We start from the raw sequence: 16,625 nt of genomic DNA, 5'->3' as shown, positions 1-16,625 counted from the left end.
ACGTGAGTGCCTGGCACGTCCATAATAGAATACGATACCTGACGCAGGGGACCTCACCTGTCCTGACCACTTCTAGACCACGGTAAGCCCTTTCTTGGTGATTTTCCTTCGTTTCTCAACCTAAGCGGAAGTTTGAGCCAAAAAAAATTTTTTCCAAAAAGGCTCGGGACTGGGGGATGTCAGAGGGGCGGAAAACCTCAGGACGTGATGGGTTAACATTCAGTCTTTCCCTGTGATGCAGATCATTGGCTGATTGTTATCATCCCATTGTCTTTACGCTATCCTGAAATCTTGCACAAAGTTTAGTCTAAATCCAATTATAACTGTTTAGCTTAACCTTACTGTGTGACCTTAATCTTTGGCCTAATCTTCTCAAATAATTTTGGTCAGCCCGTTTGTTGATTCTCACTATTTCCCATGGAGTTTCGTACAAATCATATATAAAACTGTATTAGACACATTACCGGTAGTCAAATTTAACCTTACCATGTGACCTTATTCTTTGAATTCTCTCAGAATCAAGTCACTTCATCTTTGCCTTATCATCTCTCTCTCTCTCTCTGTCTCTCTCAAGTTTGGTCCAAATTAGATAAAAAACTGTTAAAGTTGGCTTAGGTCAGAATATTACCTGGTCCTATTACCTTGACCTTTGTCTTATTCCCAAAACCAATAAGTCAACCAACTGGCTAATCTTGACCTTTGACCTACTCTTAAAACCATTGGGCAGATTTTCCGCCATTGACCCCCCCCAGTCCCGGCAGATTTTGGATTTTTTTTTGGGGGGGGGCTCAAACCTCCGCTTTTGGTAAGAAACAATGGAAAATCACAAAGAAAGTGGTCACCTGGGTCTAAAAGTGACCTAAACAGGTAAGCCCCTGTACACCTGGTACCGTGTTCTCCGGAGGTGCGCTGTCAATGTCACTTTTTCTAAGGTAGGGCTTAGGATGGGAAACTACTCACAATAGCTAAATATTTATTTATTTTGAACAAAAAAAACAAGTAGTACAAGATTATATTGGTTTTCATACAAAAATATAGGCAAAATAAGCATTGTTCCATTGAGTGAGCATAGCAAAATCACCCAAATCAGTCACATATGATTTGCTATGATTGTTGTTTCAGCATACATTTTATTTTTTTCAACTTGCATAATACTTTTCCACAAACATTATACCCGTTTCCACTTTATATAACTGATATCATATATTTACAGGCCTTACGATTATATTTAGCATGATGTTAGTGTAGATTTACATAGTGAGCACAATTGCTATGACTGTTGTTTCAACATACATTTCATTTTTTCAACTTACATAAGACTTTTCCACTTACATTATACCCGTTTCCGCTTTATATAGCTGTTACCACATATTTACAGGCCTTACGATTATATTTAGCATAATATTAGCACATAGTTACACAGTGAGTGCACCCGCTATGACTGTGGTTTCAACTAAAGTTCTATTTTTCCACTTATATCATACTTTCCCACTAACTTTACACCCGTTTCCACACTATATAACTATCATCACATACTTACAGGCCTTGAGCGTCAGATTATTGCATATTTACATACTGAGCAAACACACTATGACTACTGTTTCAACTTACATTCTATTTTTCCAATTACATTATACTTTTCCACTAACATTACACCCGTTTCCACTTTATATAGCTGTTATCACGTATTTACAGGCCTTACTATTATAGTGTGCGTCAGATTATCGCATATTTACATAGTGAGCGAACTCGCTATGACTACTGTTTAAACTTACATTCTGTTTTTCCACTTACATTATACTTTTCCACTTACACTATACCATTTTCCACCTTATATTACTGTTATCACATACAGACCTTACTATTATAGTTGGCGTCAGATTGTCGCATATTTACAGCACTTAGAGCATCATATCACAAGCACACACAGTATCAGTTATGCACTAGGTGACTCGGGTGTTGTATTCTTTGAAGCAAGGCTCAACACACAAGCCAATGTTGCAATCCACACACTCGTACCTCGTGTCTTTTCTTTGAGTGGTTTGTCTCACTTTTGAGCTACTGTGGTCGTGACACCACTGCTGAGGTCTAGGGTGGTTCAGTTGAGGAGGTGTCACGGAGTTTTTAATGAATAAATGCAATATTAAAGAATAATTATTCAATAATCCTGAGAACAGGACAATGAATTGTCTTGTGAAAATCAAGCAATGATTACTTTATGCCGGCTTACTTCGCCAATTCATTATGGACGAGAATTTATAAACTTTCTCAACAGTACACAGCAGAGACTAATTCCTCACAATTGCTGTTTGTTAGTACTGTTAGCCTCTGGAGAAAGTGACTTCACCCCTGACAATCAATAACTAATGCTATTAATGATAACAGGTTTTTGCTGATGCATTAACTCCTGGTTGCACAACGGATTTTAAGTTTAATACAAAAGGACTGGCCTAAGTACAAGTTATGAATAGCAAAGTGTTTATGCAAACTAGGAGCTATAAGTGAAATAAGCCTAATATGGAAAATAAAACACGAATTTACATTACATTAAGCTCAAGAAAAAGAACTGTTAATTTATTGATTACAATAAAATAAATTAACGTTACATGAGTCTCAAGATGAATTCAAATAAGGAGATCGCACTCACTCACTCACTCAAAAGCTAACTCTCAAACCTAGGAAAAACGAAAGGAATACTGGTCAGAAAAGTGGACCAAGCGGATGACTGGGCATCGTCGAGTAAGGACGCTGCACATGCTAAGTCTCTTGCCAATCACGCTAGGTGGAAATTCAGGAACTGGACAACGGCAGCTGCTACACACAGGGCCCAACCTGCTTTCACAGCACTCAAATCTTGACTGAGTTCAAATCGTGAGAAAGAGGCGAGTGTCGTGGCCACACTTACGGCAAACGAGTGTGAGCAATACACACCGCAATTCACTCAGCAAAGGTGCTAGCATCGTGCACAAGGATGATCACTTATGAAATAGTGAAAAATGTCCTGAAAAAACACTCCCGACCGGGTGAATACGTAGCGGTTAAACTGAGCGATAAATACTGGGATTCCACTAGAATTCTCGGTTTCCCACCAAAGTTAATGTCACAAGTTTATTTAAATACAAAATCGCGCCAACTCGTGACATTACTCCCCATGAAAATCAATTTTTTTTTCTTCAGAAAAAAAAATTTCAATATACATACATATAAATCCTCAGTCACACAAGATTCACACTGTGGTGTGTGTGTGCTATCCTGCTACAGGAGAAAGTCACAGTCGCCAGTGAGCGAAAAAAAACTCGTATTTACGCTAATAGAAGCAAGCTTGAGGGAAAAACTCCGTGACGACGGTGAAAAATCCTGTACTGAGGTCAAACTGAGTGAAAAGTTCGCTACATTTACATTAACAACTAATTGTTATGTAGCGTAATGTATGTAATACACAGTGTAGGTGTGACAGTTGTGGTGTAACTGTACCTACGTGTAAAGTTACATAATGCAAATCAACAGTAAATGATGACGATGAGGCAGAAGAGAAGAGGCAGCAGCATGCATCAGGGACGATCAACTGTTCTGCTCGGCAATGCTGCACCTGCCAGCTGCACCTGCGAAAGCAATCAAGGTGGAGCATCAAAAGTGTCATTTCTCTCTCTCTGCCTAGCAATCAGTACTTATGTTACAAAAAGTACACTATTTACATTATTAACCGGGAAAGGTAGTCAAGGCGTTTCTGCAGGACATCAAATGCTGACCCAGTTTACTGGTTAAACCCTAAACTTAATTAGCGAAAAGACTGGGCGTTTGTGCAGGACATCAAACGCTGCAATTCACTAAATTAACCAGGGAACGTGGTCATGAGCGAAAAGACTGGGCGTCTGTGCAGGACATCAAACACTGCGATTCGCTAATGGAATCCAGTTTACTGGTTAACTAACTCTGCGCTTACAGCTAATGACAGGAAGCTGAGAATCCCTACGCAATTTCAGGCAGGTCACATTTTAACACCCACCGTGGGTGTGAACACTCATGTGAATAATGTGCATTCTCCGGGAATCCTCTGAGAGGCTCACAGCTCTATATGTTCCACAAGGTAATTCATACACAGCCTCGGACTGTCTCTGCAGGGTTCTCAAACTTCCCCCTTAACTTACGGTACATATGTATGTACAGGCCCTGGACATACTGTGTCCTGTGGGGCCAACGGGTGAGACGTCAGGTCTGCACCCACTTCACCACTGCCCTGTCTCTCAACTGACTCAGAGATTACGGGTGTGGTTTCAAACGGCACAGGAAGGACATGTCCGTGATTAGTGGTGCGTGGATACACATTGCAGGAACGCACAAAATTATCTATCTCTCATCCCATCCCTGGCCAGAAAAAGTCAGCTCGGATACAGCCCTGGATTTTCCTTTTGCCCATGTGACCTCCTGAGGCTGAACAATGACCCCATTCTAACACTGCTTGGCCGTACTTAGCGGGAACGACAAACTGCAGTCGAACCTCGCCCTGGGGTGTTTGTGACTCACGGTACAGCCGTCCTTGTTTGCGAAGGAACTTGGCTTGACCTCCCCGTGAATACTTTATCACTCTACCCTTTTGTTTCTTTCGCACGACAGCAAGTGTCGGGTCAGAATGTTGTTCTTTGACAACATCTTGGCTACACATCAGATCTTGCGGTGATTCAATGGTCACCGGGGTGATACAGTCTGGAGCCTCAGCTATGGCTCGTGTTAGTGTAGCCAAAGTCTGAGTAGCATCATCTATGGTGCAACTATGCTTGGCACCTGGAATATTGCCTATGATTAGGTCAAATAAAGGTTCTGGCATGACAACTGCGAGTGTCATACCAGTGTAAAATTGAGATGCCACCTGGATACGTGCCTCAGGGAACAATCTCACTGATCCATCAATAAAGTTAGCATGGATCTGTCGACCTGTGTACTCCTCAGGCCGAACAAGACTGCCTGACAGAGCAACCTGAGGAACCATTGTCTCTCAGGACCTTCACAGGAATGGCTCCCACAAACCCTGGCTGAACAAGGAAGGCACCGGCACCTGTGGGAGGGCCTGTGGAGGAAGCAGCTAGCCACTGATTAGGTTGCTGAATAAATGATACGGCAAACATGGTGCCCTTAGAACTAGATGCCTGAGGGGTTGTACTCACTGCCTGGGGAGATGGAGCATTGGCCATCTGTGGAAGGGGGCTCACTGTCGCTGTGGGACAAGTGAACTGTGGGGAAGTACACGTACTGCTAGGGACAACACTACCGTGCTGCTGCTGAGGAATGAAGGCTGCAATTGCCTCCTGCCTCCTATTCACTTGAGCTGGTGCTGCAAAGGACAGTCCCGACAGTTGGTTGCGTGGCTGATACTGCTGCTGGTTAGGGTACTGCTTATCGTACCTCTTCCACACAGGTTTCTGAGTATTTTGCCCCTGGTCCTTCCTCTGTGGTTTTGGACCTTGGCCATTATTCTGAGAACGGCCTTGTTGCTGGGGTTCAGTCTGAGACGGTTTTCCAGATTTATCAGGTTTCCTGTTCCAGGTATGCTGCTTCCGAGTTTGATACCCGTATGCAGTGAAGAATGCATCAGCCTTCTTCACCATTTGGCTGACATCTCTTACCTGACGGATCTTTAGCTGAGCCATAAGTTCAGTAGGCCACGACTTTTCTAGCTGCGTGCGCAGCATAAGGTCAGTTATCCCCTTACGCGTGGAAGGAGTTTCATCTTTCTCCATCCACTCATCTAAGTAAGCAGTAAGCCGGTCAAGAAACTGAACGGCAGTCTCTTTTTCCTGTAAACGCGCCCTCATGAACTGACTCTTGGCATCGTCAACTGTGAGACCATACGCTTTGACGAGTGCGGCCTTCATAATCTCATACGTGAGATTGTCTCCACGAATTCTGTGGAGAATATTGAGGGCAGGGCCCTCAAACAGGCTAAGAAACTGAAGCTGCTTAGCTGCATCATCCAGCTGGTAAAGTTGAGCCATATCTTCAAAACGAGCTATGTATGGCTCAATTCGCTTGCCTTCCTTGTATGGGGGAAGCTTGATATGTGGGGTCGCCATAACATGTGCAGGGACAGCACTCGTGGAGCTTGGGCCAGCTGCACCAGATGTGTCTGAAGCCAAGGAATCTCGCTTGAGCTTCAGCATTTCAATTTCATGTTTTTCGCGTGCTTCTCGCTCGGCACGTTTGTGTTCTCGTTGTTTTTGCTCGTATTCACGTTCTCTCTCTCATTGTTCTAACTCGAGTTGACGTTCTCTCTCACGTTGTTCTCGCTTGTGTTCGCGTTGGATTCTATGCTCTTCACGAGCATCACTCTCGCGTTGCTGCTCGTGACTAAGCCGAGAGAGGACATAATTCTTTACTTCACTTGGGTCTGTAAGCCCCATATCTTTAGCTTCCTGTACATAGATGCAGGTGGACATGATGCTAACTCAATCTAAGTAAACTAGCGACTCAGTACTGACTACAATTTTTTCAGAGAAAGATGTCAATAATCGAGAATAAAGAACACAGGCACAGGTTAGTGGTGACCAGTTTTATCTAATAAAACTGGCAAAGAAAAAAATTAAACAAACAACTGACTGTCAAGTATTACATAAATTAATAGAACAGAATCAATAATCACCAGCAAGATAGTGCCTATAGACTTTAATGATAAATACCTAAGTATGAGTGAGTGCGTATTATCTCGTGAATAGCTTTAGAGCTAGGAGTTAATATCCTAGAATGAGGTCGCCAATTGTCACGGGGTTTTTAAGTATATACAATATTAAAGAATAATTATTCAATAATACTGAGAACAGGACAATGAATTGTCTTGTGAAAATCAAGCAATGATTACTTTATTCCGGCTTACTTTGCCGATTCTCTAAGGACGAGAATTTATAAACTTTCTCAACAGTACACAGCAGAGACTAATTCCTCACAATTGCTGTTTGTTAGTACTGTTAGCCCCTGGAGAAAGTGACTTCACCCCTGACAATCAATAACTAATGCTATTAATGATAACAGGTTCTTGCAGATGCATTAACTCCTGGTTGCACAACGGATTTTAAGCTTAATACAAAAGGACTGGCCTAAGTACCAGTTATGAATAGCAATGCGTTTATGCAAACTAGGAGCTATAAGTGAAATAAGCTTAATATGGAAAATAAAACACGAATTTACATTACATTAAGCTCAAGAAAAAGAACTGTTAATTTATTTGTTACAATAAAATAAATTAACGTTACATGAGTATCAAGATGAATTCAAATAAGGAGATCGCACTCACTCGCTCACTCAACAGCTAACTCTTAAACCTAGGAAAAACGAAAAGGAATACTGGTCAGAAAAGTGGACCAAGTGGATGACTGGGCGTCGTTGAGGAAGGACGCTGCACACGCTAAGTCTTTCGCCAATCACGCTAGGTGGAATATCAGGAACTGGACAATGGCTGCTGCTACACACTGGGCCCAACCTGCTTTCATGGCGCTCAAATCTTGACTGAGTTCAAATCATGAGAAAGAGGTGAGTGTCGTGGCCGCACTAATGCCCAAAGAGTGTGAGCGATACACACCCGCAATTCACTCAGAAAAGGTGCTAGCATCACGCACAAGGACGATCACTTATGAAATAGTGAAAAATTTCCTGAAAAAACACTCCCGATCGGGTGAATATGTAGCGGTTAAACTGAACGATAAATACTGGGATTCCACTAGAATTCTCGGTTTCCCACCAAAGTTGATATCACGAGTTTATTCAAATACAAAATCGTGCCGACTCGTGACAGGAGGGATGGTGCTGGAGAAATGGCGTGCGATGAGGCGTAGGGGAGTCTGTGCTGCAGTGGCGGGGCGGTGGCGGTGGTGGGGCCTGTCCTCCATATATTTTGTGAGCATTTCGAGAGACAGCTCCGTCACAAACCCCTCGAAGGTCTCTGAGGTTCCCATAGTCATGGCGTGGAGGTAGTGGCAGTTCAGGACCATAATATCGAGCAAGTGGAAGAAGATCTTTCTTAACACTTCACCGTGGTCCTGGCACACTCTACATTGGAAATCATGGAGTCTGACTGGTCTACTTGCCTGATGTTGATATTGTAGTCCAGTACCGACTCCGGTTTCCATACGTGGCGCCTCCTCTCACTGCGGTAATCCACAGAGTCTGTGTGGTGCATCATGGGGCGGTGTACCATTGAAAGGAAGCAAACTTCCCTGTTGTGGTTGCATACGGTGGCGAGGATGTTATATGGCTTGAAAAAAATCACCTCATTCTTGTCAAGTTTCCTCCCAACCTTGACCAGATGCTGACGGTTTTTCTTTACGATGCCACAGACTCTGGTGTCGTGCAGGTGTAGGTACCGTGTGAGAAGGGGGCTAGTGTACTAGTTGTCCAGGTACATCATGTGACCACAATGAAGGTACTCCTCTATCACTGTCTTTACCACGGCCCCTGAGAGTCCAATACTTCGATCTTCTTTTAGGTCCGTCTCTGTGCTGTTGTACAAGACAATGTCTTGCACATAACCAGTCTTCCAGTCACACGTAACAAAGATCTTGAACCCAAAATCCTGTCTCTTGCTGGGTATGTACTGCCAAAAAGAAATATTGCCTCTCCACAACACAAGACTCTCGTCTATGACGAGGTCTCGATAAGGATAGAAGGATGAGTGGAACTTTTCCCTCAGGTGATCAAATACCAGCCTTATTCTCCTCATTCTATCCGTGTGTCATTTGCATTAGCGGGATCGTTGGCATCGTAAAAGTGGAGGTGGCTCAGAATTTGCTGAAATCTATTCCGGCCCATTACCTTACCAAAGAAAGATGTGTTGGTCATAGAGTCTGTAGGTCAGTATGCCGGAATTTGTCTTTTCCGTACAATACCCATCAAAAGAACCAAGGCTAGAAAGATAAACATGTCACCTGTGGTAACTGGGTAATCATACTGGAGGGAGTGCCTTCTTCTTGTACCTTCACGCTTACTTTCACAACACTGGCTGCTTGCGAATGTGTTAGTTTGTTCCACAATCTGCTCCACAAATTCTCACCGAAGAACAGGTGGAAGAAATCCACCCTGGTGGAGCCGATGTGGATTCCAGGAGCAGTGCAACCAGACTGCCACTCCTCAGTGAAGGAGTGAATGATGGGAGTGAAAATACTCCCATCTTCCCAGTCCCATGACACACTACCGTCTCCAGCCTCGTCCCCATCGTTGCCTTCGTCGGGGTGGAGAGGAGAGTGTGGTGGGGGAGGTTGGGGAGGTGGAAAGTGGCACCCTTCCCCATTCGTGCTTCTCTTCTCTCTCCCTTTTCCTTTCCCCCTTCCCGTCCCTTTCCCTCCTTTCCCCACATCACGGGGCTGTGGGGAGGAAGCACGAGCGTATTGCAGGGAGAAAGACATGCTAGGAAGCAGCTCCTCCTCGCCTCCCAGCTGCCCATGTACACCAAGTGCTCACGCTGCCTCCCTCCCACTACCAGTTTCCCTTTCAACGCTCACTCCTGCCACATCACTTTCCTTTTCACCGCTGACTCTTGCCACACCACTAGCGTCTTCCCCACACAAAGCACGAGGCCCATACCTGATTCTCCTCCTCGCTGCCCCTTCAGCTCCCTGCGGCAAAATCCTTTCTCTCTCAAGCTGCAAGGTAGCACCACGTCCCACAGCTCTGTCCTCGTCCTCGCCCTCCCTTTCCTCTAGGGGCTGGAGAGAGGTGCGTGCAAGTGGATGGGGTCCAGGCTGGTCTTCTCTAGGCTCACAATAAGTCACGTATCGCCGCTTCCTCGGAGACGGTACTTCCTCGTCACTGCTGCTTGTCTTGTCCTCGGGAAGCACGTAGTCTTTGTCCGCCACGTCGTCATCAAGTGGGGAATCACTGTCACCTGTGAAGGCATCCAAGGTGGCTTGAATTTCAGTGTCAGAGAGACCTCGGTGTGCCATTTCCTTGCTGGGTCACTGCTAACAGGTGTGTGACCGATACAAAGGAGCACGCGGGTTACATGGGGTCGGGGAGTGTCCCCACCTGGCAGCAGGTTGTGGAAGGTGTCCCGTGCCTACATACCAAAAACAGGTAAATGTAGGAGGTAGGTTCATGAAAAGAAAGTGGGTCCAAGATGATAACATAGCCGTGGAGTACATAGGTCTGTGGGGGGATAAAAGGTCCATGGAGGGTAAATAGATCCATCAAGGGAAAATAGGTCCACGTGGGACAGTAGACCCAAGGAGAAAATAGGTCCATGACCACTAATAGGTCTAAGGAAAAAATAGGTCCACATGATAATAGATCCATAGGGAAAGTTAGGTTTTAAGAATACCACGTCCATGGGGCAAAACTGGTCCACGGAAAATCGGTCCATAGAGGAATATGGGTCCATGGGATGAAAATAGTTTCGTGGAGAAAAGTAAGGGGGTGGAGAGACGACTCTAAGAGATGTAGCTGGTTTATGTGCTAATATATATAACGTTAAGCATGTGTGTATGTGTGTATGTGTGTGTGTGTGTGTGTGTGTGTGTGTGTGTGTGTGTGTGTGTGTGTCTCGTTTTTTTTTTCCTAAGAAAATGAAATTTGTCAGATAAACCTCATCCTCTCTTAGGTTTTAGGCAGGCTGAGGACCAATCTTCACCCAGACTTGGGGATAGGGGACCTGTGCGCCCCTCCTTTATTATAAGTGTCCTATAAATACCACAGGAAAGGGCTGTGTAAGTGAGTGGATGGCATAGGTGGGTGTGAGGGCGATGTGATGTAGGTAAGATGGTTATTTACCTGGGGAAACAAAATATTGCATACAGGCAGACCTCCACTGCTGACTAGGTTTTAGGCAGGATATAATCCTCAGGGGTTGACCCTGTTGGCAGTATGAAAGTCTCGAGGCCGTCCCCCATCCTAGCCAAGTTACAGGCAGAGTCGTACAAGTCTTGGTCCATGTCTGCAACCGAAAATGGGAGATGTTGGGGAGGAGGGGTTCTAGTTGATAAGGTTTACTGGAGTGGATGGGGTAGGTGGAAGGATTGGTGGAGGTGCGTGGATGGCGAGCAATTTTTTTTCCAAGTATTGTTGGTTATAGTGATATTGGCAGCGTCGGATCGGGTCCCTTGAGAAAAGACCCAGCAAAGTCGCACCTTCATCATCCCCCCAAGAAAAAGGTGTTATGGTAGGTTAACGTTAGGTTAGGCATAAATTGGTTAGGTATGGAATGGTTTAATGTCAAAACACGGCATTTCTGATTATTTTATTTGTTTGATAAGCCAAAGTGTTTCAAGTATTCCTTAGCGAAGGTGTGACGTTGCCTAATCGTGTCTCACTGAACTCACTCCGACGACGTCAAAATGACTGGATAACTATGTGTAGCCAAAGAATAAACACGGGGACTGTGTAGGTGGATGGCAGTGGAGAGAGAGAGAGAGAGATTTTTGCGTACACTCATGTACGTCTATTATTATCAATAATGTTTTCTAAGATAGATAGATGAGATACCATCGTAGACGGTGTGGAGTGTATGACCCCATATTGATATATGGGGCTTCACTGATCATACTACATAAAGTGCCACAAAAATTGCATCTCACCAGAAACTACGTGGCAGGGAGACGAAAAAACTTTGCCAGAGTCCCCCGAACCAAACATGACTCCTACTGTTAAGAAATATTCGAGCATTCTTGTTGGATCATCGTCAAATAAAGGGTCATTCGCACTGTTTCCTGTGCTTATGCAGCAATGTCCCACCGAGGGTGACTAGACAGTGTCTCGGCAGATCAGAATCCAGAACATAAAACAAACTGAAGTACATGGATATCTTCACATATAAGAAACCTGGCAGAAGATTTTAAACTTGATAAGTTAATGACTGAATGAGAAAACATTAGTTGGGATATTTTAGGTCTGAGCAAGATATACAGTATAGAAGAAAAATTAATTCAGTGTCAAGACAGCAACCACCTATTTTCCTACAGAGGAAGGCAAAATGAAAGAGTTAGTGATAAAGGACTTTTACTTAACAGATATCTTGCAGAGAACATTGCTAAATCAACCAGTGTCTGATAGACCAGCAACGATTGTAATTAGACCACGTAAAAGATACACCCTATTAGTAATACATATTTGCACCCACTTCCCAAAGCACAAATAAAGAAATAGAAACATCCTATGATGACGTCTCCCATAGTATTGAAGAAGAAAAGTCCAGCTATACTATACTCATGGGAGAGTTCAATGCAAAAGTTGGCAGATTGAAAATGGAGAAGCATTTTTGGGAAAATTCGGAGCAGGAGAAAGGAATAACAGAGGTGAAATAGTGGTAAATTTAGCTGAAATGTATAACAGGAATAATGAACACATTCTTCCACAAAAGAACGGGAAAATAAGGCCCTGGAGAAAACCAAATCCTTAAACAAAAAATGAAATAGCATTTTTATAGCAGCTATCGACAAAGTAAATATAGGGAATGACCATAGAATGGTGACTTGCACAGACTGAATTTCAGAAGTGATAAGAAGCTAATTGAAAATAAAAAGGTAATCCTAATAAATGTAAGCGAAAAAAGCTACCTTTCAGTTAAATATAAAGAACACATTTCAGGCTCTATATTGTGTGACATCGGTGAGTTGAGCGGTATACTAACAAAAGTGTTAAGTTAATCAGCGAATGTTGTAGGGAAAGCTATTACGAAGCCAACAAGGATGCATAACCACCAGCAAGTTCATGAAATGAAGAGAGGGGATGAAGGTAAAAATAACGAAAGAATGGGCAGAAATAAGCTTATCAGCGAGAGACAGAGAGAATATAAAAGTAATGAGCAAGAAACAAGAATCAGATTTAAAAAAAAAAAAAGAGTAAATAAAGCTGAAACAATTCTGAAATAAAATGGCACAAGGGAAGCAACAAATTATATCACTGAAGTCAAATGAAGTCATCAAGTGGAGAGAGAAGACGGTGAAGAGAGTTGGCGAATTTTACAAGGAACTATTTGCATAAAAAACAATAGTACCAACGGTTCAATTTTCAGCTGACACAAGTGAAAAAACATATTTAACACCAGATGAAGTACATTTTTCTCGTATATGTATGAAAAGAGGAAAGATCCCAGGAGAAGATGGAACAGTGTGATAGTATCAGATTTACTGTCGACGCAGACGTGGAAATTCAAAACTGACTCACCCACTAATTTATTCAATGTATAGAGAAATGGGAAATTCTAATACATGATTTCATACAATAGGTGTTTTTCTTTACAAAGGTGACTCAAAAGATCTTAGTAACTATTGACCTATTAGCTTATTATCAGTTATTTACAAGCTCTTCACTAAAATCCTTACAAACAGAATAAGAGATCTGGAAGAAAACCAACCTCGTGAACTGGCAGGATTCCGAAGCGGTTATGCAGCTACTGATCATCCGCACACAATGAATTAGCAAACTGAGAAAATTGCAGAAAGTAATAAACCATTACGCTCAGGTTCTGCCCATTGCATATAGCAATTATGAACTCATTGCGGGGACATGGAGTAAGCGAGAACATTGTAAAGCTGTTGGAAAAAATTATATAATGAGAACACTGCAACACTTAAGTTACATAAGGACTCAGAAAAAAATAAAATTGAGAAAGTCGTGCATCAGGGAGATACAGTTTTACCAAAAGCATTTACCTCATGCCTAGAAAGTATTTTCAGAAAGTTAGACTGGGAAAACAAAGGAGTGGACATAAATGGAGAAAAGCTAAGCCATTTAAGATATGCAGATGAAATTGTCCTAATCTCAGAAACAGCAGAGGCATTGCAAGAAATGTTAAATGCCCTGAACAAAGAAAGTCTGAAAGTAGGGTTAAAGATGGACCGGAGTAAAACTTGATCCACAAACACCAAAGAACGTCATCAGAAGAAGCGATGAAATTCTTGAAGTTGAGGAGTACAACTAGTTGGGGCACATACTAATATTAACGAAAGATCACGATTGCGAAATAAAAAGACGCATTACAATCGGATGGAAAGCTTTTGGTAAACATAGAGACATTATGGAAAGTAACTTGCCAGTTTATATGAAACGAAAAGTATATAACGAATGTATAATTCCAGCTATGATGTATGGTTGTGAGACCTGGAATCTGAAAAAATCGATGAAAAATAAATTAATCCGTTCTCAGAGAGCAATGGAAAGGTCATTGTTGGGAATATCTTCAAAAGACAGGAAAAGATCAACTTAGGTGAGAGAGCAGCCTAAAGTCAAAGATATTATAGAAGTTATAAAAGAACAGAAATGGAGGTGGGCAGGCCATATAGCAAAAATAAGGGACAACCGATGGAGCAAGAGGCTGACTGACTGGACACCAAGAGATTGTAAACGTAGCAGGAAAAGGCCAGACAGGAGGTGGAGAGATAAAATAGAGAAATTTACAGGGAAAACGTGGCAAAGATTGGCTCAGTCAAGAAATTCGTGGAAAAGGTTGGGGGAGGCCTTTGTTCAGCAGTGGACTTGTAATGGTTAATGATGATATATATATATATATATATATATATATATATATAACAGGACTCCATATTATAATAATATAAATCATAATAGATAGGAACATAACGTGAAGTCTTAAAGGTAACATGATAGTAAAGCTGGGTGTGGGAAAGGAAATGTGTTTGCAAATTTCAGTAAAGGAATGCCAGATGTGCACCAGAAATGATACATACACACAGACACACACAAGCTTCTAGAAACTCTCACACACATCCAGTACACGCGACACAAAATCTGCTAGACAAGAAAGGAGGAATTGGGCAGAAGGAGGCTGGCTACAGGGGCGAGAGGTTGTACAGAGAGAGAAGAGAGGTCTAGCGAGACATTCTGGGAGGTAACAGTGGGACTCTATACGTCACTTGTGTGTGAGGGACTTTTATCTTTTCAAGACAGTAAAATTATAAATAGTCCCATACTCATCTTTACCTCTCCTGTCAATGCATGACAAAGGGAACTAAGATTATCTACTTACAAACCTACTCACGTATAACAACAGCTTGTCCACGAGTACAACATATGCATAACTGACCTACAAAACCCACTACAAGAAGCTACGAAGTTACAACAAAAGATGGTGGCAGCGGAAGTACGAACCTCGTCTACGAATCTTCAGTGAACTCCTACAAAAGTAGGCGAGACGGTAGCCAATATCAGCTTCAGTTCTACAGTTGATTCTACATTATCAAGAAATTACAATTCTCCAATCAAGTAACCACAATCGAGTATACAGTAAGAAGAACGAGTTATGAGTGAGGAAAAATAAGCTCTACAATTAACTAAAAGTAATAAGTTTACGAGACATCTCTATAATCTTCTACACGCACCTACAAGTAGCAGCAGTCTTCATTCCACACTGAATAAATCACAAGAAGAGAGGACGGAGAATGAATCGAGAAAGAAAAATAAAACAGGCAAACAAAGAGTGAGAAACGACTCAAAACCACCTGACCCCACCCTCCTCTCGACAACCACCCCCCACCTCCGTCTCCATCACCACGCTGACGCAGGAGTGAAGAGGTCAAGACGACGGCAGCAAATACCAGAGCCCTCATTCATCACTCATCTTACTCATCGCTACTCATTTACTCACCACAGCTACCAGAGTGTGGGAAGCCGAAGTTTCTGTGCTTGTTTGCTGAGACCATATCATGTCAAGCAACGTGTGTCTGACACCATCACTCACCACCACTAACATCATTCCCACCACAGTAAAAATTAGTGAGTTACATACTTACTTCATTTATACAATACACAGTGATAAACACAGTGATAGAAAGAACATTCTGCACAACATATGAAACGTGCTTTATAGTTACAACGTATGTCCATATACCTACTTCAGTTATCTGCATAAGTCAGTCACTAAGTACTTGCACCAACAATAACTATTATATACTGTGTATATTCATTCATTTATTATAGCTTGCATTTACTACCAACGAGTGTTATCATTTATACCTACATAAAATACGTGTTTCATACTTGCAACTAGACATTATTACATCTACAAAGTAATAAATAAAATATACCATCACAATTACTCAGTGAGCGATTAAAAGAACTGTAATAAACATTTATTAATTAAAGTCACCTAGTGGAACCAGACAAACTAAATTACAAGTATAATCAGCAAGAGAGAGAAAAAAAAATGGCTAACACAAGTGACGTTAGCAAGAATGAGCAACATCCTCCACACAATCGTGAAGACAAAACAATCGTGAAGACAAAGAGTTCCACACATTGCTGACAGATAAATTGCCCACGATAGGTACAAATGAACAACGAGTGAGTATATATAGTTAATATTGTATAATTATAGTGTATATATTTTTTTATATAAAATAAAAAAATATGGGGCTATATAATATCATTTTCAATAATATCTGTGCAACATAAACTAAGCTTTAAAAAAGGGTTCCAAGGATTAGCCAGCAATCATACAACATCGGACAACACCAAAAAAGTGCACACAAACGAAGAGAAACAAACTATAGGAAATCAATACACACAAAAATACAATAAGATCGCATAACAAACAAACAAAAATAGGTGCAAATGTTACTACAAACGCCACAATACAGCATAAATTCCTATAAGTGAAACGACGAGCAAAGTTATTGTTCTTCACGAGCCAAGGTACT

This window comes from Coenobita brevimanus, chromosome 45 (assembly GCF_032717465.1).
Source record: "Coenobita brevimanus isolate Jiangsu-jjx chromosome 45, ASM3271746v2, whole genome shotgun sequence".
Taxonomy (NCBI): Eukaryota; Metazoa; Arthropoda; class Malacostraca; order Decapoda; family Coenobitidae; genus Coenobita; species Coenobita brevimanus.
This window is presented reverse-complemented; position numbering follows the sequence as displayed.